The sequence below is a fragment of the Bos taurus genome, chromosome 11 (assembly GCF_002263795.3).
Source record: "Bos taurus isolate L1 Dominette 01449 registration number 42190680 breed Hereford chromosome 11, ARS-UCD2.0, whole genome shotgun sequence".
NCBI classification, from domain to species: domain Eukaryota; kingdom Metazoa; phylum Chordata; class Mammalia; order Artiodactyla; family Bovidae; genus Bos; species Bos taurus.
In genome coordinates this window covers 95,681,986-95,709,780 of record NC_037338.1, presented here as the reverse complement: position 1 = coordinate 95,709,780, position 27,795 = coordinate 95,681,986, and the positions used below count along the sequence as shown (strand labels likewise).

Sequence of the window (27,795 nt, the reverse complement as noted above, 5' to 3'; positions counted from 1 at the left end):
TATTATTGTATCTCAAACTCTAATAAGGTAGGTGTACTTACTATCTCCCATGAGCCTGAGGAAATCGAGACTCAGATACTCACCAGGGTCACACAGCTAGGGAGTTGAAGCAAGATTCATCCCAGGTCCTTCTGACTCCTGACCTTACTTTTTACTTGACTTTAATGAACATTTAAATAAGCTCATGTGGATGGAAATGGTGAGGCAGTTACTGCTTTCAAACAGCTCGTATTCTAATGGGACTGTCAAAACTTAACCACATTAACTATAATTGAGGTGGAATGTGTTAAGAGCTGTGCAGACATTGGATAGTTTTGTGCTATTTTTGCTTATTAAATCCTCCTCTTGTTCCTAATTAAAAGTTTTGAGAGAACATGGGAGAAATGGCTGTAAAGTACTTAATTGGATTTCACTTCAAAATGAAATACATGTTTTTAATAAATCTCTTCTTGCTATTTCTCATCAGAATGGCCTATTTTTAGGAGACATTTAAAAACAGCATTACGGAGCTTTTCTTATCTTGTTGAAATGAAATACCACAACAAAAAGCAAGGAACAATGAGCAAGAGAAAGGAGAGCTTTTAAAAAATTAACTGGACCACTTTTGGGGGTTGGGGAGCAGAACTGCTTTTGGTGATCTCACGTGACGTGTGAAGGTACACTGTGCTTCTTTGCTTCAGGAAATATAGTGTTGTCTGTAAGGAACCCAAGGTACAGTCAACGGTCGGTGGTTTTTTCAAATCCCAAACTCACCGACAGCGTTGAATGTTCCTTGGAGTCCTCTGAAGACTGGGTCCTGGCCCTGGCAGCCCTTCTTCAGCCTGCACCCATGTTCCAAGAGCCAGTGAGCCGAGAGACCACTGGTGATGGAGCTTCTCACATTCCAAGGTGATAGTATTTAAGAAATCTTTGTGTGTAGCCCAGAGCTAATGAACTTCAGGATTGTGAGGCTGCAGTTATTTACTTATAAGCAGACTAAATGGACATCTGAGAAAAAACTTTGAATAGTATTATTTTGTAATTCTGAAAATATCAAGTATCCCATTTTATAGCAGTACTTTAATTATTGAAGGGCACGGATAGTAAAGAAATTAACATACATATTGAGGATTTAATGTATACTGGGATTTATATATTTTTAACCTCCGTAAATTATCAACCCAATTTGATCTTGTGAAAAAGCTGAGTCTTAGAGAAATCAAGCAATTTGTCCAAAGTTACATAGCAAGGAGTCAACGTTACAAGCTGGAACTTGAATACTGGACTTTATGATAGTGAAAACTATCATGATGCTCACTCCATTGACCACCTCAAAACTTAGCTGTTGTATATCTGGGGTCAGTACTTTCAGTGAGATCTAAGTTAAACAAGTAAACATCCTCTTCTTTTATTGTTCAGTAGCTAACTCATGTCTGACTCATTGCGATCCCATGGACTGCAGCACGCCAGGCTTCCCTGTCCTTCACGATCTCCTGGAATTTGCTCAGACTCATATGCATTGAGTGCGTGATGCCATCCAACCATCTCATCCTCCGTTGCCCCCTTTTCTTCCTGCCCTCAAATCTTTCCCAGCATCAGGGTCTTTTCCCGTCAGTCGCTCTTTGCATCAGATGGGCAAAGTATTAGAACTTCAGCATCAGTCCTTCCAATGAATATTCAGAGTTGATCTCCTTTAGGATTGAGTGGTTTGATCTCCTTGCAGTCCAGGGAACTTTCAGGAGTCTTCTCCAGCACCACAGTTCAAAGGCATCAATTCTTTGGGCTCAGCATTCCTTATGGTCCAACTCTCATATCCGTACATGACAACTGGAAAAACCATAGCTTTGACTAGACGGACCTCTGTCGGCAAAGTTATGTCTTCGCTGTCCAGGTTTGTCATAGCTTTTCTTCCAAGGAACAAGCATCTTTTAACTTCATGGCTGCAGTGACTGTCCACATGGGTTTTGGAGCCTAAAAAAATAAAATCTGTCACTATTTCCACTTTTTTTCCATCTATTCACCATGAAGTGATGGGACTGGATGCCATAATCTTAGTTTTTTGAATGTTGAGTTTTAAGCCAGCATTTTTCACTCTCCTCTTTTACCTTCATCAAGAAGCTCTTTAGTTCTCTTCACATTCTGCCAGTAGAGTGGTGGTATCTGCATTTCTGAGATTATTGATATTGTTCCCAGCAATCTTGATTTCACCTTGAGCCCAACATTTCTCATGATATATTCTGCATGTAAGTTAAATAAGCAGGGTGACAGTAGACAGCTTTGATGTACTCCTTTCTCAATTTTCCCAACACTTCCCTGGTGGCTCAGACAGTAAAGAATCTGCCTGCAGGAGACCTGTATTGGATCTCTGGGTTGAGATCTTGGAGAAGGGAATCCTCTTCTTGTTTGCTTGTAGTAATAGCAGGTGAATGTTTCATAGAAGAAGATGAAAAAAAAAAAATTGACCTTTATAATTGATGATCTCTAGCTGATCCTAAATCACCAAGTTATCACAGAGGTTCAGGGGTAGTCTTCAAGTTATTTTCAATAATGAAAAAACAAAGAAAATAAACACTGCTACCTAGTAGAAAGCCTGAATTTCTCCTTAGTAAGGTCATAGAGAGTAACTAAAATGTCAGGTGTCTTAGCTTTGGGCAGAAATGCTGTCAGTGCATTGTAGACATATTGGTTATTTTTTATTACCTGTTGAATATCCTTGATGAAAAACTTGGAAAATGAATTAATTACATAGACTTTTTCAGAGTATAGGATTTATAACAGGAAGGATCCAGACATGCCCTGTAGAAAAGAGGGCTTACAGAACTGCCGACTGAATTGAGGTTAATCTTTAATCAGGAATAATTATTATCACTTGCTTTAAGTTTAAATATTAAAGGTTGACTGTTCTCAAATTCATTTTTAAATAGCCAAATGGTAGACATTAAAAAATGTCAACCACTGAGAATTTGGTTTGAATATAAGCTATTTACATTCTGCTGCTGCTGCTACTGCTAAGTCGCTTCAGTCGTGTCCGACTCTGTGCGACCCCATAGACGGCAGCCCACCAGGCTCCCCCGTCCCTGGGATTCTCCAGGCAAGAACACTGGAGTGGGGTGCCATTTCCTTCTCCACTGCATGAAAGTGAAAAGTGAAAGTGAAGTCGCTCAGTCGTGTCCGACTCCTAGCGACCCCATGGACTGCAGCCTACTAGGCCCCTCTGTCCATGGGATTCTCCAGGCAAGAGTACTGGAGTGGGACATTGCCTTATCCATTTACATTCTACATCAGTTTAATTATTTCACCCTCTGTCAAAATACTTCAGTTAGCCAGCTTTATTGAGTCCTCAGTGGTATGACAGTAAGTTGTGGTATACCTGTGGTGGATTCATTTCGATATTTGGCAAAACTAATACAGTATTGTAAAGTTTAAAAATAAAATAAAATTTAAAAAATAATAATAAAAAAAATAAATTTACATTAAAAAAAAAGAGACAAAAAAATCAAGCAACTGTTACTGTGTAGTATTTTAAAAACTCTTTAATGGGTTTATTTTGAATGGTCTTCCCATTGGGCTGATAATATGAAGTCAGTGCCTTATTTCATTTTGATAAATAATCAGGCTTTATTTTAAAAAATACCTCTGCTACCCCAAACTATTAGACATGTACAAAATACCATTTCTTAAATTCATGACATTCTAAGAGGAATTCTTTTCATAGACTTGAAAAACTAGAGAAGAGTAAAAGGTAAGTTTCTAAAGTGACATAGGGGTGTTTTCCATTGAGATAATTAATTTTCAGGGCAGTAAAGGCCTTCATTATCTTCATTCCTTCAATTTACTTTAAATCCTTATGTTTAGTTTTTATCATCAAGCAAGTCTAAGGCACAGATTGGATCTTTTCAGTGTGTTTGGCTAAGAGATGTGTGTACTCAGTGTGAGGATAAAGTCTAGGGGTTAAAAGCAGATAAGGGTTAAATTAGCCAGGTTATAGAAGCTATACTTTTTACAGTTTACTTTTATAGTACACATTTGATAGTTTAGTCCAAATTAATAAATTGATTTAGACTGGTTTTGAGTAGTTTGTCAAAACTCACTATGCCTTCCTTTAGTGTTTCACTTACCTCCTTTCATTCCTTTTCCAGAGATACTATGAAATATTGTAAAACCCACATGCTTTGGCTTGGAGATGTAAATGTTTTCATAGTCCTCTTGAGGCCTCTTGATATACTTGAAAGAAACAAGAAGCATAAACTTGTTAGAACAATATGTATTTGAGAGATTTGTAGCATAGAAGAGGAGTCGCTGTCTTAGGTGGCTTTCTGCCCATACACTTCCCAAGCACTATTCAGGGAATATGTCTTAGAAATGTCGAGTGTTGCTGTTCTTGAGGACAAGGTCTTAAGTTATAAAGATGACAACAAAATGTCAGCATGAATCTATGTTCCTCTTAGCCAAGGTGCCAGTGTTCTGTTTCATTCGTTTGCTAACTCAACAGCAGAATCTTTTCTAGGAATTCCTTCTCTACATATAGCCCTTGCCATCATGGAGCCCAGTGTCTACCCAGAGAACTAGACATAGACACAGCTGATGACAGGATATGTTGCCGAAATGGTATGAATATGTTAAGGGAAAATAGAGAAAAGAACGGTTAATTCTGCCTAGGAGTGCCAGGAAAGCTATAACTAAATGGTCATGTCTCATCTGGGCCATGAAAGTTTAGTAGAACTTTTACTAGACAGAGAAGTACGGATAGTCGAATAGAGAGAAAACTGCACAGGAAATCCTAGAGGCAGGAAAGTTCAGATAATGCAGAATAGTATTGAAAGTAACCCCTCAGAGCATCAGTTAGCTCATCTTTAAGATGCAGGACAAATAGTACTGGCTCTTGCTGTGCACACAGCTGTGAAAATCACAGGAGGTTATGTATCTGAAAGTAGCATGCAAATGAAATTGCTTGGTCTGTCTTCTCATTGCTCTTGGCTCATATGTGCTAAAATAGAATAAATGAAGTACCTTATCATGATAGACTTTTCCAACTGGATTTATATTTGGCTTTCTTTTTTTTCACCTTTAAAATGACCATGTTGTTTGTTCAGTGGTGTCCTGACTCTTTGTGACCCCATGAACTGCAGCACTCCAGGCTTCCCTGTCCTTTACTGTCTCCTGGAGTTTGTGCAGACTCATGGCCATTGAGTTGATGATGCCGTCTAACCATCTCATCCTCTGTTGCTCCCTTCCCCTGCCCTCAGTCTTTCCCAACATCAGGGTCTTTTCCAATGAGTCAGCTCTTCAGATTACGTGGCCAAAGTATTGGAGCTTCAGCTTCAGCATCAGTCCTTCCAATGAATATTCAGGACTGATTTCCTTTAGGATGGACTGGTTTGATCTCCTTACAATCCAAGGAACTTTTAGGAATCTTCTTTAGCACCACAGTTCAAGAGCATCCATTCTTTGACTCTCAGCCTTCTTTATGGTCCAATTCTCACATCCGTACATGACTACTGGAAAAACCATAGCTTTGACTATATGGACGTTTGTCAGCAAAGTGATGTCTCTGCCTTTTAATATGTTCTCTAGCTTTGTCATGGCTTTCCTTCCAGGAGCAGGTGTCTTTTAATTTTATGACTGCAGTCACCCTTCACAGTGACTTTGGAGCCCAAGAAAATAAAGTCTGTCACCATTGCCATTGTTTCCCCTTCTGTTTGCCATAAAGTGATGGGACTGGATGCCATGATCTTCATTTTTTGAATGTTGAATTTTAAGCCAGCTTTTTCACTCTCCTCTTTCACTTTCATCAAGAGGCTCTTTAGTTCCTCTTCACTTTCTGCCATTAGGTTGGTGTCATCTGCATATCTGAAATTGATATTTCTCCCAGCAGTCTTGATTACAGCTTCAGCTTCACCCAGTCTGGCGTTTCACGTGAAGTACTCTGTATATAAGTTAAATAAGCAGAGTGGCAGTATACAGCCTTGACATACTCCTTTCCCAGTTTTGAACCAGTTCATTGTTCCATCTTCATTTCTAACTGTTGCTTCTTGACCTTCATACAGGTTTCTCAGAAGGCCGGTAAGGTGGTCTGGTATTCCCATCTCTTGAAGACTTGTCCACAGTTTGTTGTGATCCACACAGTCAAAGGCTTTAGCATAGTCAATGAAACTGAAGTAGATGTTTTTCTGGAATTCCCTTGCTTTTTTCATGATCCAACGGAGGTTGACAGTTTGAGCTCTCTGGTTCCTCTGCCTTTTCTAAATCCAGCTTGTACATCTGGAAATTCTCAGTTCAAGTACTGGTGAAGCCTTACTTGAAGGATTTTGAGCATGACCTTACTAGCATGTGAAATGAGTACAATTGTGCAGTAGTTTGAACATTCTTTGGCATTGCCCTTCTTTGGGATTGAAATGAAAATTGACCTTTGCCAGTCCTGTGACCACTGCTGAGTTTTCCAAATTTGCTGCCGTATTGAGTGCAGCACTTTAATAGCACTCTCTTTCAGGATTTGAAATAGCTCAGCTGAATTGCATCACCTCCACTAGCTTTGTTCACAGTGATGCTCCAGGATGTCTGGCTCTAGGTCAGTGATCACACCATTGTGATTATCCAGATCATTAACACCTTTTTTGTACAGTTCTCTGTATATTCTTGCCACCCCTTCTTAATATCTTCTGCTTCTGTTAGGTCCAAACCATTTCTGTCCTTTATTGTGCCCATCTTTGCATAAAGTGCCCATAGTTTACATTTTTTATATATTAATTGTTTGGGGAAGCAGTATTAAAAGAGCACAAACTTTGGGGCCAGAATCTTGACTTTGCAACTTACTAGCTATGTGACCATACTTAACCACTTTGTTTCTCTTTCCTTATCTATAAAATGGAGATCATGATAGTATCTATGTCATAGGACTGTTCTGAGGACTAAATGAGATGATGTATGTCAGATCTGTGAAAGCACGCGGTACATATTAAAAACTATATGTATTTTTTATGTTACTGCAAAATGATTTAAATTGTTAAAAATCATTTTCAAGTGTTATTTACATGTTACTAAATAAAATTACATTTTTTGCTCAGAATTTGGTTTCCGTGCATATATACTAATGTAAAAACCTTCTTTTATAAGTAATATAATGTCTGACTAGCTAATGCGTTAGTATACATATGTGTATGTGTGTTTTAAAGACATTTTTTAAAACAGTGCTGTACCACTTTCATTTTGACCTTATGTAAAGTTTTTAATCTGTAAACTTCAATTTCCTTAATCTGTAAAAATGAGAATGTTAGTACCTGTCTCATGTTGATTGTGAGGATTAAGTTAGATATATTAATATAGTTTAAACCTCTCTGGAGAGCTATGGATTCTCTACCTAAATACATGCATATAAACACAAAAATTAAAAGGAGTTTCAGTTATGGAATCTAAGAACACATCCATAGACTCACTATGAACTTCAGGTTGAGAAATTCTGACCGGAGTTTTTAGACCAAGGTTTTGCAGTCTAGTCTTGTCTTTGCTATAATATCTCTAGTTTCGGAAGTCTCCGCCTTCATCTCATTAGGATGGCTACATGCCAGCAGTAGTGTAGATTCACCATCATCTAGTCACACCTTTCCCTGTGGTGTAACCTGTGCAGTGTAACCTGAGACAGTGGTAACTGTAAAGATGTAACGTGATGATGGTTTTCTGGGAAAGTGGATATTTTGACTTCATTGTTTTGTGCTAATTTCAGGTACAAATCACTAACTAGTAATTCTGTGCTTATAAAATTAGCAAGAAGTTGCTGGGTGAGAAGTTAACACAAATATTTGAATGAATTTATCTTGCAACGGTTCCCCATCTTTCCCCTCCCCTTACTTCCCCAGCAACCATTTGGTTTGGATCTGATTCCAGCAGTATGACTACTAATTCCGACTCGAAATTAGGCTGAAAAATTGTGTTGTTTCAAGGCAAAGCTTATAAAGGAGCCTGCTGAATTCAGAGTGTTTACTTCAATGTCAGGGAATGGGGGAAAGAATGTGCCAGGGATTGCGGATGGATGTATATGTAATTATTGCTCTTTATTGTATTTGCCCTCCTTGAATTTTTTACCAGGGAGTTGAGATGTAGGAACAGGTTTTTTCAGCTATTTTAGATGAGTCTAGAAAATAAGGAGGTAAGAGACCAACTCAGTGAGATAGCAAATTGGCCAAGTGCCAGAGGCATTATGGGATGCATACTTCAAAGCCTATCAAAATATTATAAGGACCACCTGAATTCTCCATCACCTCATTGCAGTGATTTCATGTGTTTTGAGGTATTACTATTTTATATTATTTTGAAAACCCACTGGAAACAAGACTTTGTTTTTCCATGGTAAATTAATTCACAGGCTATCTGTAATCAGTCTAATTCTGTACCAAGGTTTGTTGTCAAGCTGAGCTAAATAATGGAGTACATAAATGAGTTAGGCTTATAAAGTTGTAAAAGAAGTAGAAACCCAAATCATGTAGTAGCTAATATTCATGGGAATTAAGGAATTAGTTGGAGAGATAATGGATTTTATTTCAGTGTGTGAAAAGTGTTGGCAGAGATTTTTAAAAGTCATATAGAGTAACAAGCATGTGTTTTGCAACAACCAGTTAGTGAAATAAATAAGAACAGTGAACAGAAGACTCAAAATCCTTTTTTATAATGAAATCCTGTTGATACATCAGTAATATAAGACTTTGATTTCTCCTCTAGCCTATTTTAGTTTATTGAGTTAAAAATTTATTCATATGGTACTTTATGCTTTAAAAACTTGACATCTATTTTTATAACCTTTATATTGAGACATCATAAGTTATTAATATAAATACTAATTAAGTATATTCATTCCATAGCTTTTAAGTTATTCATAACAGTTAGGGAAAATGCTTTTTAAATGTTGCTTTTCTTGACTATTTCCAGCAAATAGTTGAGTCTTTTTTAAAATATGGTGTCTTAAAAGTTTTACTTTTGAGTGTATTTTGTCTAGAAAAGCTATGCTTATTAATTAGATCTACTTTCATAAACGAAATAGTAGTGTACTATGTTTGGTAAGCTATTAATATATTAATACTTGACAAATGGCTTTTACACTTTACGTCTCGTTGTTAACCTGAAATTAGATAATCCTGATATTTGAATGGGAATGCTAATAGTGAATAGGGGAAAAAATTCTGTGATGAAAGAATAGAAAATACGTTCCCGTCCATAGTTTTATAACTTTCAAAGCTATCGGGAGTCTTAGAGGTCATTTAGTTGAATGATTTTCAAACCTGACCTTACATCAGAATTTAAAGTGGTATTGGTAGGGAATATAGATTGCTAAAAATGCAGACTCCTACGTATCACCCTGGACGTAGTAAATCAGATCCTTAGGGATGGGTTCTGTAGTTTTATCAGGTCGCCAGAGCAGTCTGATGTAACCATTTCATAGACATTTGGTAGTCTCTGATTTAGGCCACAATGTGTCTTTAACAAATAAGGAAACAGATGTAGAAGGGAAACAACCCCAAGTCACACAGCAGATCAAAATTGAAATCCTTGACTCTGTCTGTGTGCTTGCACGTGTGTGTTCGCTTATTTATTTCACACAACTTCTCCACCGTGAAAAAGCCAGCTTTTTGCAGACGTTTCCTAATGTCCTCTTGGGCATCTGCAGGGCACTTCAGGTCATTTGCCTGACAGGTCAAACGTCTTAGCCTTAGGGATGAACCCAGAACTAGTGCAAACAGGACCATTGACTTGAGTTTGGTATGCTGACTTGCCCCATTTGACTAAGTAAGCAATGCTGAGTGGTGTTGGCTTAAAACCGTCCATGGTATGAAATGAGAAATAGCTGTAAGTTATCAAAACTCTGTGAAGGCCCTCCAGGCTCTGACATTTATCAGTTGCTGCTATACTTGAACACTTTTCTCTAATCAGAGGTGACTTATTTTATGGATGGAAGAGGCTTGCCCGACCTTTGGCTGTTCTCTGGGGAGGATTTTATTTTAATTGCCAGTGGGATGTTAGGAATTATTTCTAAAAAGATCAAGAACCTCCAAATCGACTTCAGCTTGGGCTCCTGGCCAAGTGTCCATCCTCAGGAGGGAGTTGGTGTCAGCTGCTGCCATGTGACTTTAGTATTTCAAAAAACCCAAAGCCATTACAGAAGTCTTTCCTGAGTTGGCAGGCAGAAGTAGCATCAGGAGTCAAGGTCTGACACATGTCATCAGCCTGGAAAAAGTGGAGCTTGGACACTAATGATGGTTCTTGTCAAGGCTCAGTGTGATAAAGCCAGGAGGGCTCAGCTTAGGGGTTAGTTTGCATAAGAGAAGAGTTATAGCTTAGAGAACACCTGCCAAGAGATTTCAATGCCTCAGTTGTGTGTCAGTAACAAATCCTTCACCCTTGACTCCTGTCACTTCTTTTTAATGGGTGATGGTAAAGTTGCTGGGTGGCTAAAGAAGAGAGGCACTTGGTTATGTATCTGGCACATTTCCCAATTTGCTTGTTTTCTTGCCACTTAGTGTAGGACTAAATTTGTGTGTCCATATGCCAGTCTGGTGTATTGGTCTGTCTACATCTGAAGGTGTATTGGGCCAGAGTCACAGGTCCTCTTTTTCCATAAATGCCACTACCAATGACCACACAAATGTTTTGATTGACAGTTATGAGAAATCTTTTTTTGCTGGTATATCTCTCTGTTAGAAATGTTAATTTCACATCCCATCTCTGCCATTTAGTAGCTCTGTGACTTCTGGTTTAACTTCTGCCTCTCATCTAGAGGTTAGTAATTAATTATACTTACATCATAGGGTTGTGAGAATTAAATGAAAGCAGCAATATACAATACCTAAGACATAACATACCCACTCCAGTGTTCTTGGCTGGAGAATTCCAGGGACAGAGGAGCCTAGTGGGCTTGTCTATGGGGTCGCACAGAGTCGGACACGACTGACGCGACTTAGCAGCAGCAGGACATAACATTCGAATTTCAGTTTCTGTTATTATTGTAATGATTTTCTGCTTACTGAGAAAAATAGAATGAGGGGTTTCTAAATTATTGTCTTAGTGAATACATGAATTGTGGTCTAGAATGAATGTGAAATTGAAGTCTGGAGACCCAGTCTTGACTGTGCTGTATTTTACTTCAGTTTTCGTACTTTTCCATTAAGAAAAATTATACCAACCAAACACAAGGTCAGATCTCTTGCCATACAAAAAATCTTTGCATTTGTAAAAATTATAAAAATTACTGAAGTTTCCAGGAACTTTTATTTGGGTTATAGCCGTCATTTTTTACTATATTAGAAATTAAAACTGAGAAATTGGTATTTATTAATTTGAAATAAAAGAATAAACCCATTACTTATCAACATAAATAACAGTTTAAAATAAGAAAAGTATTAAAAGCAGTTATATTTTACCCAGAAAGCTTAGTGAGAACTGTGGGATTATTTTATATTTTTGTAGCTCTCTTTAATGTCTGGCTTTATGTAAGTTAACTGATTTCTCATATCTGCATGTTTCTGCATCTGCCTTCTATCTGTTCAATATGTTATTTTGGCTGAGGTATATGAAGAAAATCTGGCATCTGTCCATACATATTGGAGAAGGAGATGGCAACCCACTCCAGTATTCTTGCCTGGAGAATCCCATGGACAAAGGAGCCTGGTGGGCTAGAGTCCACAGGGTCGCAACGAAGTCAGATAGGACTTAGTGACTAAACAACAACAACAAAAATCCCTACATATATAGAAAAGGAGGGGAATTTTTGTAGTTTCTTCAGATAATTATACTTAACTATTCTTTGATACTATATCTAATAGTTGGTAGTTTCTTAAAAGTTAAAAGTTGGTAGTTCTTAAAAGTATCTAATAATAATATATCTAGTAGTTGGTAGTTTCTTAAAAGTTAGTTCCAATTTGGCATCTGAAACTATACATGAACTTCTTATACTCTATTCTGTTCAAATCTGCTGGTCCATCTTATACTTTGCATGGATCTTTGAATACCCATAAATGATTTTGTGACATCATGCATTGGCCATTTGGAAAATATTAATTCACTGAGCTATGCAGATTTTCTGAACGTTGACACATTTCATTATATAAATCAAATGAATTTCATTAGTATCACCACTAATGTTATTGAAAGTGAAAGTCACTCAGTCATGTCCGACTCCTTGCAACCCCATGGACTGTAGAGTCCATGGAATTCTCCAGGCCAGAATACTGGAGTGGGTAGCCTTTCCCTTCTCCGGGGGATCTTCCCAACCCAGGGATTGAACCCAAGTCTCCTGCATTGGAGGCGGATTCTTTACCAGCTGAGCCACAAGGGAAGAAGCCCAATCTCATTGAAAAAACTTTTAAATATTGGGAAGCCATGTGAAGCACACAGTGGCAGATATAAATTAGCCACAATTCTAATTTTTGTTTAAAGGCTTGAATTGTTTCATTGGCAACAAGGATTTATTAAGTTATTCTCCTTGAAATGACATGCTCATTTTGTTAATTTTCAAGAAAATATCTGTCAAACATCCACATCTGAATTACCATAATATTCTGTTAGTTGTTCCTTCAGGTAAATTGGTGATGCATGAAAAAATTGACTAGTTCAGTATACAGTTCAAACAATAGCTCAAAGTGCGTTTCCTTGGGGACAACCAGTGTGCAGTAGAATTGCTTTATGTGTACTTTCCATTTTGTACACAAGATACAAAAAAGTTGTGTACTCATGCATCAAGATTTAATAACCAATAAATCTTACTGCTTCATCAAGGACATTCAGTTAAAGTGGCTAGATGAGGTCCTCTCCTCCCTCCCAACCCCCGTGTGTGGCAATGATGAATGTAGTGACTGTCAGTGTATTTTGATGCCACTGGTTTGATGAGTGTTACAATTAAGCAATTAAACTTAACATTGGCTTCATCCCATTAATGCAAATGTCAAGCGAAAAAGGCAAATTAGTACAGAAATAGTTTTGATCTTCCAGACTCTGTGAACAGGTCTTGGGGACGTCTGTGAACCGCACTTTGAGAACCACTACTGTGGAGTTTCAAATGTTAGGAAACTGTAGGCAAATGTTGGAAACCTCCTTAATCCGTTCAGAATCAGGGGGCTGCTATAGAGAAGACAACCCCTGGCATACTGTTTTGGTATCCCCAGAGGGCTTAGTTTATACATGTGGATCTCAGTAAAGGTTGATCTATCAGTATAGATTGCCTAAATAATATTTCTAGAAATTTCTTTTTTCTGCTATACTTAAAATGTCAGTTTTTAAATGTTCTTGTGGTAAACAGCATGCATTTTCTAAGTATTGCTGAGTCTTCGGTTTGTTCAAAGTTATCTTTTTATAACGAAGTTAAATTTATTTACCAGATTATCAGATGGACATGTGTCCTATATGTGTTTTTTTTTCTGTTTTTGGGTGGATAAAAAGTAAACCCCATGGGATTTACTCTTTTGTGATCTTGGGGAAAATAAGCAGTTAAACAACATACCAAGCGCTGTTCAGATGAAGAGGTTAATAGTACCTGGCATAGAATTCAGTGTTTAGAAGGTATTTGTAATAAATATCTCCTTTTCTTGAGCCTTCTTTCAGTGTCAGGCATTGTTATTTTTTCCCCACTAGCATTACTGAGAAATAATTGACATACATCACTGTATTAGTTTAAGGTGTACAGCATAATGGTGTGACTTACATGTATTGTGAAATGATTACCACAATAGGTTTAATTAACATTCACCATCCGTTGTGACTTTGTATATATATATATATTCAATATAACACATATATGTAAGTATATATTTACAGTAAAGTTTGTATAGACACAATATATAAATATGTATTATATATGTACATATCGGAGAAGGCAATGGCACCCCACTCCAGTATTCTTGCCTGGAAAATCCCATGGATGGAGGAGCCTGGTAGGCTGCAGTCCATGGGGTTGCTAAGAGTCGGACACGACTGAGCGACTTCACTTTCACTTTTCACTTTCATGCATTGGAGAAGAAAATGGCAACCTGCTCCAGTGTTCTTGTCTGGAGAATCCCAGGGACGGGGGAGCCTGGTGGGCTGCCGTCTATGGGGTCGCACAGAGTCAGACACGACTGAAGTGACTTAGCATAGCATGTACATATAGTTATAAATTTATATAAATATGTAAATCATTCACATTTAATCTTCATGACAGTTCCACCAGGTATTTGGTATTAACCCTTTATACATGAGACTCTAATAGGGGGTGTAATTTTCTCAAAATCATAGAATCTTGGTCTGTCTGGTGTAAACTTTTAGTAAATTCATACCTGCTTAAGAGTGATGAAAGGAGTACAGGCTGGACTGGGTAGAACTAATTATTTTCCCACTGCCAGATTCTTACTTAATCTTTCCCAGACTTCTCCCCAGCGTCTCTTCTTTCCTCTTTGGTTCTATAACATTTCTCATGGTGTGCCTTCTACTGGAGTTGTTTGCAAGGCTTATCTTTTCTACTATAATGTACCTCAGTGAAAAACATTTTGTTCAGATATATGTCAGGCACTTGATAAATGTTTATAAACATTAACAGTGAATTAAACTTAATTCATTGTTTATTTAAACACTATATAAATGAAATAATTTAAATATAAATTGGCTTCCCTAATAGCTCAGTTGATAAAGAATCCACCTGCAATGCAGGAGACCCTGGTGTGACTCTTGGGTTGGGATGATCCCCTGGAGAAAGGGATACGCTACCCACTCCAGGATTCTTGGGCTTCCCTTGTGGTTCAGCTGGTTAAGAATCCACCTGGAATGCAGGAGAACTGGGTTTGATCCCTGGGTCAGGAAGATCCCCTGGAGAAGAGAAAGGCTACCCACTCCAGTAATCTGGCCTGGAGAATTCCATGGACTGTACAGTCCATGGGGTCGCAAAGAGTTGGACATGACTGACATTCACAAATATATATTAAGTCAATTTAAAAAACATACTCAGTATTTCCTTCTGAGATGTGATTAATAACCCTGTAATCTGTCTATTCTAAAAGTTGAAGTATGCATCTATTTTGATGGGAGGAGGTGTGTTCAAATGTTTTATTTTTAATTCCTGGGTTTGAAGAACAATGAAAAATATGAACATTTTTGTTCATATTGCTACCTTTGATTAAGCAGTATACTTTTTGGCTCTTGAGAGATGGTTCTATGATAATTGGAGAGAGGTTGCTGACTTGAGTTGATAAGATACTATATTTACTTTTCAGATGAAGGCAGATGGAAGAAAGTTATAAAAGTCCAGCTTGCTAATCTTTTTAATATAAGAAATAGTTTGCAGCTTCATAAATCAACTTGGAGATCAAAGCACCCTCCATAAGATGTCAGTCACGATAAGACCAGTAGCTGGCAGGGGTTATTTATGTCTTCAAAATTAATAGTGATCAGAAGCAGCCAGTATGATAATTGTTCTATTTTTGTACACTCTATAAAAAGATTATTTAAATAGTAACATCTGTGTACAGGACTAACCATAAATGCTTAGCTAGCTTTGTGAGTGGAAACTTGAGGTATGGATAAAGGAGGGAGATGAGTTGTCAGTTCTTTGTAAACCACGTGCAGTTGGGTCTTTGCTTTCTAATAAACCCTCATCTTCTTTTTGTTTCTCGGAAGTACTTAGGGCTTTATTTCTTCGCTCTAGGGCTTTCTTAATACCTTCTCAAGTTTTTATTTCCACAGTGGAGTCTTAACTAAGATATATGAAAGCAAACTGTTTAAAGGATTTTATCACAAAGTTCCATTCTTAAGTCTTCCAGAGATACTTGGTTACACAAAATGAATTCTTGAAAATTATGGCTATTTGAAGTAGAATATTTGTGCTGCTGTAGGACTTTGAGCTGAGGAGAGGGCGTTTGTTAGATCACAGCTTAGTCAGTGTAAATCTAAGGAGGTGAGGAGTGCTGAGGAGGTGAGAGAAGTAACACCCTTTCTTTGTGTTGTCTTAGTTAATGCGTCCAGCGACACTTGTGATAATTCCCTGTACTGAGATATCTGGCCTACTCCACTGTTTTCCAGTTGACCCTAGAATTGCTTGGTTTGCATGTACCAAAGTAATTTAATATACATGTTCTCCAATCACATGACTGTTAATTTAACAGTGATGATTATTGGTAAAAATAGATCGGATCAACTCAGTTGTGTCATTTGATTGAAATACTAAATTCTACAGTAACCGAGGGGTGGTGATATGTACTTACCAAATACAAGACTTTACTCAATGAATAATCTTGTTTATTAGGGCACTCTAAATTTGTGTGTGTATTAGGTATAATATTATATAGGGATCTGGCCCATTTAGGAAGAATGTCAGCTTCTAGGCATGAGAGCATGACCTTAAAATGGTTGTGAACTTTAAAGGATATATAATTGTAATTGGAGTGGGATTTATTCAGACACTGACAGGCAATAAAAATCAACATATGAAAGGTTTAAAATTTCAGTTGAATATTCTATTTAGAAATGTACAAACTTTCTTATTTAGAAAACTGTCTAGTGTGTTTTCTTTAGGATTTATTTAAATCAAAATGAATTCCACTTTTCGTTTTGGTCACTTTTATGCTAACATTCTCAGTCTTCTGACCCCTTTAAAATGCTGAGGGTCTTATGGGTGTTCTAAATATGTAGACTTTTTTTCCCACTATACTTTTTAGGTCTTTTGCCTGTTTCTACTATTACTACTTTGAGTCTTGCATAAATTTCTTATGTTTAATGTAGCCAAAATATGTTTGATTGAGGTAAACTTTGGTGAACTATTTAAGAAAACAGAAAAGTAAAGCCTAGATCAGATTAGTAGTGGTGAAAGGAAAACCTAACAAGTTAAGAATAATACTAACTGAATTCAGAATAATAGATACATCAAGAGGAAAAGTCACAAGAGAATTTGTGATCTGCTATAAATATTCCATAATTTTGTTCTGGGTGGTGATTACATGTATGTATACATATGTAAGAATCAGACTTATTTAACTTAAGGTTTGTTCACCTTACTGTATGTAACCTAAATAGTAATCTTTTCTGAAGGAAATGTGGCAAAATCTTGAACATAATGAAATAAAAAAATCCTATCACTAAACAAATAAAATTGTATCTACTTTAAGAAAGGTACAGGTGGTTTTTTATTCTCTCTTCTTTAACCTGTCATCATTTTTCATATTTGGAATTTTGTGTTTTATTGAGTGTTATTGGAGAGGAGAATGAAGTCTTATTTTTGTGCTGTCACTTGTTAAAAGATGACAAACCCAGTCTTGATCTTAAAACCAGATTATATGTAAATTCTTTTTATTCTTGAATCTGAGTAGAGAAAAGCCAAGACCACTTAGCTCTATTAAATTGTAATTAAACATCACTTATAAAGCCTCTATCTTTCATAAGTCTATCTAATACTTACTGAGGACTTGCCATGTACTTGATATTGTGAGGACTGTCTTGGGGTAATGTTACTATTTCACTTAGCATTTGAAGCTCTGAGGTCAAGTAACTTTTCCAAGTTCTCATGACTGAAATAGAGGGGGCTTCCTGTTCTTGGCCTCCAAAGGATACCTAAGTTGCCGATGTCAGAGTATAAATATGAAGATAATTAGCATCCTTTGTAACTGACTCTGTTGCCACAAAGGATAATCACTGGTTTAGGAGACATCCATGTACTGTTTGAGATGTCCTTTTAGAGCTTGTATTGAGTGGCCTTTAACGTCTCAGAATCATTTCTAACACTTTTTAATATCTTGGCAATATGGCTTTGTCCTTTAAAACAAAATCTGGGGTAAAGGGAAGTGTTTATTACCCTGTTGTATGAAAAAGGCTATTTGTAGGTCATTTTTTTTTTTTTAAAGGCCAGAAATTCTCTCTCTAAACCACATTAGAACCCATGCCAACTTGGTACAGGGCCCTTACCAGAGTAATGATGTAAGAACTTGAAAAGAGTACACAGTGCAGCTGCCAAAGCTCACACTGTTTAATTTCAACACCGTCTGTCTGCCAACGTCCACAGCTTGATATTTTTTTTCTGTACATACCAATTTATAATCACATATATTTATCTCATTGAGGGAGGAAAAATAATTACTGTTTGACAAACTTACTGCTTTCTGAGGTAATGGTGCTGTTTTGCCTCTCACATACTTCTGAGCATTCCCTCCCACCTAAACTACCCCCTTCCCAAGTATTTATTCTCCTGGGTGAATTTTTCCAAAATGTGACAGAGAAGAGCAGTTCACACCTTGCCTAATTTATGTTTTGCAAGGAAACCCGTCCCTTTGCATGGTTCATGTGCTACATTCCATCCATTTGCCAAGTCTTGGACTCTTGTCCAAAGTACAGTATTTGAGTATGCAATTACACATACTGGCAACAGCATACTTTTTCCTGGCCTCTCTTAGAGAAAGCTCAAAGCCAGAGGAGCAAATCCAGATGTTCTTGAATCTGGCATCCTTAATTCAGAATTCTAGATGGCAAGACTTTACTTGGAAGTGTACCAGACTTACTCAGCATCTGTTCTTGCTAACATCACATTTTTATGACCAGAGATTCTGGAGTTTGCCTCCTTTGCTGAGCAGAAAGAACAGCACATTTGAGCTGTATGGGAAGAGGCTCTCCATCATTTGAGAGAAATACTTGATTTGCTTCAGCAGGCATGCAGAGGAGGGTAGCCTTGCTTTTGGGGTTAGGTCTGGGATGACAGCAGGTGCAACTGCAGCTGACACTCCTTAATCAAATCTGCTGCTGCTGCTAAGTCGCTTCAGTCGTGTCCAACTCTGTGCGACCCCATAGACGGCAGCCCACCAGGCTCTGCCGTCCCTGGGATTCTCCAGGCAAGAACACTGGAGTGGGTTGCCATTTCCTTCTCCAATGCATGAAAGTGAAAAGTGAAAGGGAAGTCGCTCAGTTGTGGACTCTTCGCGACTCCATGGACTGCAGCCCACCAGGCTCCTCCATCCATGGGATTTTCCAGGCAAGAGTACTGGAGTGGGTTGCCATCGCCTTCTCCGTAATCAAATCTGGCCTTGTTTAATTTTTAAGTAGTCTAAAATGTTTTGACATAAACATAAGTGAACTGTTTTGGGCTGTCTGGCATCTACCATAGTACCTTTTACAAGGGGGAGGTGCTCAGTGACTAAAATCAGTCACCATTTATCGAACACCTTCTGTATGTACCGAATGCTGATGTTGAATAAGATCTTTTTTCAAAGATCTGTCTGGTAGGAGGCACAAACTTAAACAGATAAATTGCAAATCACTAATTTTATTTGTTGATGCAGTTCAGTATTTTGTTCATTTTGTGAGTCAGCTGCAAAAACCAGAACACAGGATTGACCTCATAACCTAAGAACAAGCATGGGATTTCTTTTTAATTCTGAAGTGTGCTACTTGTTGGCATTTTTGCCTCTTTAGATACCTCTTCTGCCTTGCCCAGGAATGAAGATTTGTGGAGTGTGGAAAGAAAATATTAGTATAATGCAGAAAGACATTTCTGAGATGGCTTCTAGGATTGATTATTCTGTTCTAAGCAATCTTCCCTTATCTAAAAAGATGTGAAGATGCACCAGTCTCTCTAGCTCACTGGGTAGGTTATCAGGCTGTTGTAAGGTGAAAGTAGGAAAAGTAATTTCCTTCTCTCTGTGGAATGTAGGCTTCCTTCATCTGAATTGTTGCACAGTGAGGGCGGAGCCAGAAAGCACATTTACCCCCTAACTATTTCTGGACAGATGAGGTCATATTTCCTTAGTAGTGATACAGTTCTTGTGTTTAACTTTTTATTCTTTCAGCCTTCCTCCCGATTTTTAAGGCTGAGTAGATGAGTGTTTTCATTGGGCTTCTCTTATCTCTAAGAAGAACATTAAATTGCCTATGTCCAAACTTATTACCTGCCCCCCTTTTCTTGTGGCTGTGTTGCATAGCTTATGGGATCCTAGCTCCCCAACCAGGGACAGATCCAGGCCCTCAGCAGTGAAAGCAGAGTTCTAACCATTGGACTGCCAGGGAATTCCCTGAAAGTAAAAGTCACTCAGTCGTGTCCAACTCTTTGCAACCCCCATGGACTATACAGTCTGTGGAATTCTTCAGGCCAGAATACTGGAGTGGGTAGCCTATTCCTTCTCCAGCAGATCTTCCCAACCCAGGAATTGAACTCGAGTCTCCTGCATTGCAGGTGGATTCTTTACCAACTGAGCTAATTTCCTCCCATTTCTTTCAGACAAAACATATATACCGCTGCTATTAAAATAATAACAGTTTATACTTATACGCTATTTATGTTCCAGGTTTTGTCTTTAGAGCTTTATAAATAAAGCACTTAAAAAGAGTTATCTAATCCTCACAACAGTCCAGTGAGATAGATACTTATGATTTCAATTTTACAGGTAAAAACTGAAAGGCACAGTAAGGTAAGTAACTTGCCCAAGATCACATAACTAATGAGTGGCAAAGCCAGGCTTTGAACTCAGGAGTTTCAAACCCATCGTGTTCTTAACCAGTGCATTATACCATTTCATATGCAGTTTGATGTTGAATGACACAGTTTCCTAAAAGTAGGAGGTAATAATAATATCTACCATTTGAGTGCCTCCTGTACAGGCATTATACATGTCATTTTACTTCTTTTCAGTCTTAATGCAAGTGTGAATTGGCCCCATTTTGCAGATGATAATATCAAATTTTATGGAGCACTTAATATGGGTCAGGCATTGTACTTAATTGCTTTACTTTGTATTATCTCATTTAATGTTCATAGTAGTGCTGTGGATAATTACTGTTCTCATTCTGGATACGAGAAAACTGAAGCTGGAGATGTGCACTTGCCTAGAGTCAAATAGCTAAGGAGGTCTCCTGCTCATTTTTGCTGTATACTAGAAACTAGCACAGCATTGTTAATTATATTCCAATATTAAAAAAATTTAAGATATATGTATGCACACATATGTATGTACATATATGTGTACAAATATGTACAGATAGCTACTGAGAGATAGAGTTATGATTTAAATACAGGGTCTGTATCCAGACCCCAAGCTCTTGATACCACATAATAATGTGAAGCAATAATTAGCTATAGATGTTCTGGTGATGAGAAGAATCTCAGAAGACAGAGCCTAGCTCCAAATCTGTTTCTCATCTATAATCCTCACATAGTTTGTTGATTAATTGTAAGCCTTGCTTTTCGTCTTCTTCTTGTTCTCATAACAGAGAAACTTGAAGTGTCAGAGATGGCCTTCTTGTAAGAACACAGGAGGTCCTTGTCTAACTGATTTAGTGAATTTGTCTTTTATTAACGCTTTGAATTTTTCTTTAATTCCATTTACTGGGCTCATCTCTCTGTAGATTTCTTTCCATTATCTTCACAGGAATTCCTAGAAGTTATAGTGGGAGGAATCTTAAGCATGTATAAGGCTCTGTTTTTAAATACAGCACTTTAGTCTATCTTTATTTTGCTTCCTTTGGATTGTAAATTTATTTTCTTTACAACCTAACATGTGGTGTTGAAGATTTTTGTTTTAAATTACTTTTTAACATGAGAACCTTTATATGGTCATTGAATCTTAGCTGCATTCAAGTCTTGAATCTCAAAATTCACATATTCCCATTGGCAAACTCAGAACTAATAATTTCAGAAAGGGAGTGTGTTTTCTGCCCCTTTTTCCTTTGCTAAATAGCTTTCGTCTTTCTTGTCATTCTAGATTTTCTCTTCTTTATCTTCAGTCAGTTGTTCACTGTGATTTATTAAATCTACCTCCGAGATACCCATCAAACTCTGGTTCAAGGTACTCAACACCACTAGAAATCAGAAAAATGAAAAAAATTTAAAAATGATATGCTACTACATGGCCACCAGAATAGCTAAAATTAAAATAACAAAAAAAACCCTGACTATGTAAAGTGTTGGAGAGAACAGCTGTAACACCCTTTACCAACAGAAGTAGAGCGTAAACTGGTACAAACATTTGAAACTCTTCAGTAATAACATCTTTGGAAGCTGAACATAAGCAGTTCCATTTCTAGACATATACCCAACAAATAGTGGATAAAGTATATGCTGAATGAACACTTACGAGAATGTTCATAATAACATTATTTGTAGTAGTCCCAAACTGGCAACAACTAAACTGGAGACTGTTGAATATCTATCAGCAGTAGAATGGGGGCTTCCCTGGTAGTTCAGTGGTAAATAATTTGCCTGCCAATGCAGGAGACCAGGGGTTTGATCCTTGGTCCGGGAAGATCTCACATGCTGTGGAGCAACTAAGCCTGTGTGCCACAACTACTGAGCCTGTGTGCTCTAGGGCCCGGGAGCTGCAACTGGTGAAGCTTTAGAGCCTGTGCTCCACAATAAAAGAAGCCACCACCACAAGAAACCTGTGCATCGCAGCTAGAGAAGAGCCCCCTCTCACTGCAACTCGAGAAAGCTCACACACAGCAATGAAGACCCAGGGCAGCAAAAAATAAATTTAAAAAATTATATTAAAAAACAACCCAGTAAAATGGGTAAATGAATTATATAATTTACAAAGTAGAATACTGTATGGCAGTGATATGGACAGACCGACAGTATGCAGCAGCATGGATGAATCTCCTATACAAAATGTTGAACAAAAGAAGCCAGACATAAAAGATTATATAATATGTGATTACTCTTGGACTGCAAGGAGATCAAATTAGTCAATCCTAAAGGAAATCAATCCTGAATATTCATTAGAAGGGCTGACGCTGAAGCTCTAGTACTTTGGCCACTGACGCAAAGAGCCAGCTCATTAGAAAAGACTCTGATGCTGGGGAAGATTGAAGGCAGGAGGAGAAGGGGATGACAGAGGATGAGATGGTTGGATGGCATCAATGACTCAATGGACATGAGTTTGAGCAAGCTCTGGGAGTTGGCGAGGGACAGGGAAACCTGCTGTGCTACAGTCCATGGGGTCACAACAAATCAGACATGACTGAGCGATTGAACAACGGTACCTTTGTGTAAAGTTCAAAAATAGGCTAAACTAATCTGTGGTGATAGAAGTCATAATAGTACCTTTACTGAGAGGATATAATTACTGTGAGGGGGAGCAGAAGAGTTTTCTGAGGTTAGTAATATCCTATATCCTGATTTGAGTGTCGGTTTCACAAGTGTGTTCAGTTCAGTTCAGCCTCTGAGTCGTGTCCGACTCTTTGCGATCCCATGGACTGCAGAACACCAGGCTTCCCTGTCCATCACCAACTCCTGGAGCTTACTCAAACTCGTGTCCATTGTGTCGGTGATGCCATCCAACCATCTCATCTCCTGTCACCCCCTTCTCCTCTTGAACAAACAAAATTTTAAAAAAACAGGCAGAAGCTTGGTTTAAAAGTTTGAGGAGAAGCATAAGGCTCAAGGACTTATGTGTTAGATCATTTCTAGTTAATGACTTGGGGTTAGTCACTTAAAAGTGGCTTTAAATAATGACTTTTTAAAATTTACAGTAGAAAGCTGGAAGGAATCATACCAAACCAATAATACTTGGATCAGGGTAGGGTTTTGAGAGAATTGGTGGGGTTTTGCTTTTTATTCAGTTAGCGTTTCTCACATTTTGAGTTATTTTTCAATAATATTTTAAACATGCTTTAAACAATAATATTTTAAAAAGCAACTTTAATGAAGGAAATGTTAAGTAAGTAGCATGACAGGTAAAGTATTTTAGATACTTGAGATCATGTGGAACTTCTGATGCCCTGCAAATCAGATCTCATTTAGCCATGTTTATTTTATAATTCAGTAAAACAGCAAGGGAATTGTTCAGAGGTTGAACAGAGCAAAATGTCAAAGTAAAACAAGCCCTGGTCTCTTGTTTACATCTTTAAAAAGAAAAATTGTGGCAAACCCCACATAATGTAAAATTTGTCTCTTAACCTTTTAAAAATATACAGTTCAGTAATGTTAAGTAATTTCACATTGTTGATCAGCAGATCTCCAGAACTTTTTCTTTTTGGAGACCAGAAACTCTGTATTTGTTAAACAGCTTCTCGTTTTCCCTTCCAACCCCATCCATGGTAACCACCATTCTGCTTTCTGTTTCTATAACTTTGACTGCTTTAGATAGACCATATTATTGGAAGCATACAGTATTTGTCTTTGTCTGGCTTCTTATTTCATAATGCCCTTACGGTTCATCCGTGTTATAGCATGTGACAGCCTTTGCATCTTTTCTGCCACCATTGTAGTCAAAGCCATCATCTATTCATCTGAATTACTGCAATAGCCCAAGTATTTTCCTTGCCTCCAGTCATGTGCTTTGTTGCTCAGTTGAGCTTGACTCTTTGCGACCCCATGGACTATAGCCTGCTAGGCTCCTCTGCCCATGGGGATTCTCCAGGCAAGAATACTGGAGTGAGGTGCCATGCTCTCCTCCAGGGGATCTTCCCAACCCAGGGATTGAACCGAGGTCTCCCGCATCGCAGGCAGATTCTTCACTGTCTGAGGCACCAGGGAAACCCAGTCTTGCCTACCTCTAATTCATCTTTAACCCAGTGGCTAAATGCAAATTTGACTTTACTTAAAATCTTGATGCCCCAACTTAGATAAAGTCTAAATACTTTAACCTGACAAAAGCTTTCACTATGGGGCCCTAATACAGTGATTCTTAAGTCACATCTGTTTCCTCATTGCTCCTAAACTTGGTACACCCTTGGCTCCCAAACTAAATATACATCTTAATTTTTTTCTCAATCATATTATTTCCTGTTCCCAGTCTGTATTTATTGACAGTGAATCTTGAATGAATCGTGGGGTTTAGTGAGGATGTTTGTCAGATGCTTTTGCATGGAGCTAGTCTAGTGTGTTAATGTCAGTATGTAATTTAGTAATAAAATAATACTTCTCATTTCCTAGGTATTTAGACTTTTAGACAACTAAAAATAGTCTGATCTAAAACAAACAAGCAAAAATCTTAAGAAACATATTAACCAAATTCCTGTGAGGGGAAGGCTAGAGGGGGCGGAAAAGATGGGGAAATTATTATAAAGTCTTTGTTCCACTTGGCTTTTTAAAACAGGAAATCTGAAAGGTTTCTCTCTCACTCACTGGAATTTAATCCATTTAGTGTGTATTGAGGGTCTGTTGTATATTCAGTTGTGTGAGTCAACAAAAGTCCAGAGAAGTCTGTATATCTTGAATGACTATACATATTTCAGTAATTACCCAATTCAGATAACTTATTTGGTTTCTCAAGCAGGGTCTTCTGATCTAGATGGAAAATGACAAGTGTGTGGAGTGCATGTACCCACCACAAAACCAAGTGTGTGTGTATTGTATGTGTGTGTATATTTTAAAGCTATCAGATTGAGTGACAGTTAACATATTAAGCTGTAAAATTGAACTAAAGTCACCCTTTTTATACAAGTTTAGTGAATTACTACATAGGGTTGGAATGAATTTCACTATTTGAACCTGACAGAGGAAGCCTCTGCCTACCCTATCAATTGTCTCTATTCCTCTTGAGCTCCACCAACATTGTACATGTGGTTTCTTGAATACACAGGTTGGTCTCTCATGTTAGTGCTTTTTGCTCACACTATTTCCTGTGCCTGAAAAGCACCTTTTCTTTTTCTCTATTTTTCTACAAATTACATTTATCTTTCAGTACGCATCTCAGATGTTCCTCCTAGTTGTCTTTCCCTTACCAGGTTACGTGCTTTTAATTTGGGCTCCCATAATCCTGAACTTCTCTTTAATATAGCACTTAGAACACCATGTTATCTGTTTAAGGTTTGTCTCTACTACTAGATTGTGAGCTCCTTTTGCACAAGATGAAGGAGTTTTTGTGCTTAACATGCTATAGGGTAAGTTTTCAGTGACTCTTTGGATGAATAAATTGAACTGTTATTGAATGTTTGATAAGAATATTTGAATGAATAAGAAAAGACCAACTTTAAACTTACTTTAAATTTGTGATTTCCAGCCACAAATTTTGAGCGGTGCAATTCTATTTTTGTTTAGATCATATCCACCAGCAAACTTGGAACAACTCTGTCTGGCTCTTTCAAAGAAAAAAACTTCCTAAAGGAAGAGAACTATTAATAATTGAACACTACTCTGATGGGCACTGGGTACTTTGTCATTTAAGGCAGCTGTATGAAGAACTTTAGTATTTTCCCCTGTTACAGCTGAGGCAACTGAGGCTCAGAGAATGTTAGTCAGAAATTTAGTAGTAAAGCTTTAATTAAACCCATGTTGTTATCAGTTCAGTTCAGTCGCTTGGTCATGTCCAACTCTTTGCAACCCCATGAACTGCAGCACACCAGGCTCCCCTGCTATCACCGACTCCTGGAGCTTGCTCAAACTTATGTCCATTGAGTTGGTGATGCCAATCAATCATCTCATCCTCTGTTGTCCCCTTCTCCTCCCACCTTCAGTCTTTCCCAGCATCAGGGTCTTTTACAGTGAGTCAGTTCTTTGCATCAGGTGGCCAAAGTATTGGAGCTTAAGCTTCAGCATTAGTCCTTGCAATGAATATTCAGGACTGATTTCCTTTAGGATTGACTGGTTTGATGTCCTTGCAGTCTAAGGGATTTTCAAGAGTCTTCTCCAGCACTACAGTTCAAAGCATTAGTTCTTTGGTGCTAAGCTTTCTTTATGGTTCAGCTCTTACATCCATACATGACTACTGGAAAAACCATAGTTTTGACTATATGGACCTTTGTCAGCAAAGTATGTCTCTGGTTTTTAATATGCTGTCTAGGTTTGTCATAGCTTTTCTTCTAAGGAGCAAATGTCTTTTCATGGCTGCAGTCACCTTTGGCAGTGATCTTGGAGCCCAGGAAAATAAAGTCTGTCACTATTTCCATTGCTTCCCCACCTGCTTGTCATGACATGATGGGATCAGATGCCATGATCTTCATTTTTTGAATATTGAGTTGTAAGCTGACTTTTTCACTCTCCTCTTACACTTTCATCAAGAGGCTCTTTAGTTCCTCTTTGCTTTCTGCTCTAAGAGTGGTGTCATCTGCATATCTGAGTTAATTGATATTTGTCCCAGCAGTCTTGAGTCCAGCTTGTGCTTCATCCAGCCTGGCATTTCTCATGATGTACTCTGCATATAAGTTAAATAAGCAGGGTGACAATATATAGCCTTGACGTACTCCTTTCCCGATTTGGAACCAGTCTGTTGTTCCATGTCCAGTTCTAACTGTTGCTTCTTGACCTGCTTACAGATTTCTCAGGAGGCAGGTAAGGTGATCTAGTATTCTCACCCCATTTAAGAATTTCCCATAGTTTGTTGTGATCCACACAGTCAAAGGCTTTAGTGTAGTCAATGAAGCAGAAATAGATGTTCTTCTGGAATTCTCTTGCTTTTTCGATGATCCAGCAGATGTTGGCAATTTGTTCTGGTTCCTCTGCCTTTCCTAAATCCAGCTTGAACATCTGGAAGTTCTTGGTTCACACACTGTTGAATCCTAGCTTGGAGAATTTTGAGCATTACTTTGCTTGAGTCTGAGATGAGTGCAATTGTGCAGTAGTTTGAACATTCTTTGGCATTGCCTTTCTTTGGGATTGGAATGAAAACTGACCTTTTCCAGTCCTGTGGCCACTGATGAATTTTCCAAATTTGCTGCTGTATTGAGTGCAGCATTTTAACAGCATCCTCTTTTAAAATTTGAAGTAGCTCAGCTGGAATTCTGTCATGTCCTCTAGCCTTGTTCGTAGTGATGTTCCCCAAGGCCCACTTGACTTCACACTCCAGGATGTGTCTGGCTCTAGGTGAGTGATCTAATCATTGTGGTTATCTGGGTCATTGAGATCTTTTTTGTATAGTTCCTTTGTATTCTTGCCACCTCTTAATACCTTCTTGCTTCTGT

General features: G+C 38.0%; 1 protein-coding gene, 1 long non-coding RNA gene and 1 other non-coding gene across 10 annotated transcripts in view; 1 reads left to right on the top strand and 2 right to left on the bottom strand.

Annotated features, from left to right (window-relative positions):
* NR6A1 (nuclear receptor subfamily 6 group A member 1) overlaps positions 1-27,795 on the top strand; it is a 228,106-nt gene that overhangs the window by 66,219 nt on the left and 134,092 nt on the right. The window lies entirely within an intron of this gene.
* LOC100848407 (uncharacterized) overlaps positions 1-27,795 on the bottom strand; it is a 47,006-nt gene that overhangs the window by 9,476 nt on the left and 9,735 nt on the right. For 3 of the 4 annotated variants that reach the window (XR_139424.6, XR_003037277.2, XR_236509.5), the window contains exon 2: positions 4,098-4,203. This is a non-coding gene — a long non-coding RNA (uncharacterized lncRNA). Of the gene's footprint in view, positions 1-1,039; positions 2,386-4,097; positions 4,204-27,795 lie in introns of those variants that run through there. The other variant, XR_009496321.1, reaches the window with a different exon arrangement.
* MIR181A-2 (microRNA mir-181a-2) lies at positions 699-808 on the bottom strand. The gene has a single exon (NR_030907.1). It is a non-coding gene; the product is annotated as a microRNA mir-181a-2 (primary transcript).